The following is a 274-nucleotide window of genomic DNA, read 5'->3' as shown; positions in this document are numbered from 1 at the left end:
CTCCTTGCTGATCGGAGATAGAATTGGAAATTAGTGTATGTACATCTCGCACGCGCCGCAAGCTGTGGCGTTGGAGGGGTTCACTGTAAGCCCCCTCAGGTCACGGGTTCGATCTCCCGTAGCTCGGGATTCTCGAATAATTAGACATATGACGCGGGCTCTCATCATGGGGCTTTGAAGCGCATGGAAAATCGATATTTGGGTTTCTACCAAATATCGATATCCATTTTAGAAAAAAAATATCTATATATAAACGTAAATATAAATACAAATA

The sequence above is a fragment of the Phalaenopsis equestris genome, unplaced genomic scaffold (assembly GCF_001263595.1).
Source record: "Phalaenopsis equestris unplaced genomic scaffold, ASM126359v1 Scaffold000134, whole genome shotgun sequence".
NCBI lineage: Eukaryota > Viridiplantae > Streptophyta > Magnoliopsida > Asparagales > Orchidaceae > Phalaenopsis > Phalaenopsis equestris.
The sequence above is the reverse complement of the archived record's forward strand: the minus strand, read 5'-3'. Positions refer to the sequence as shown.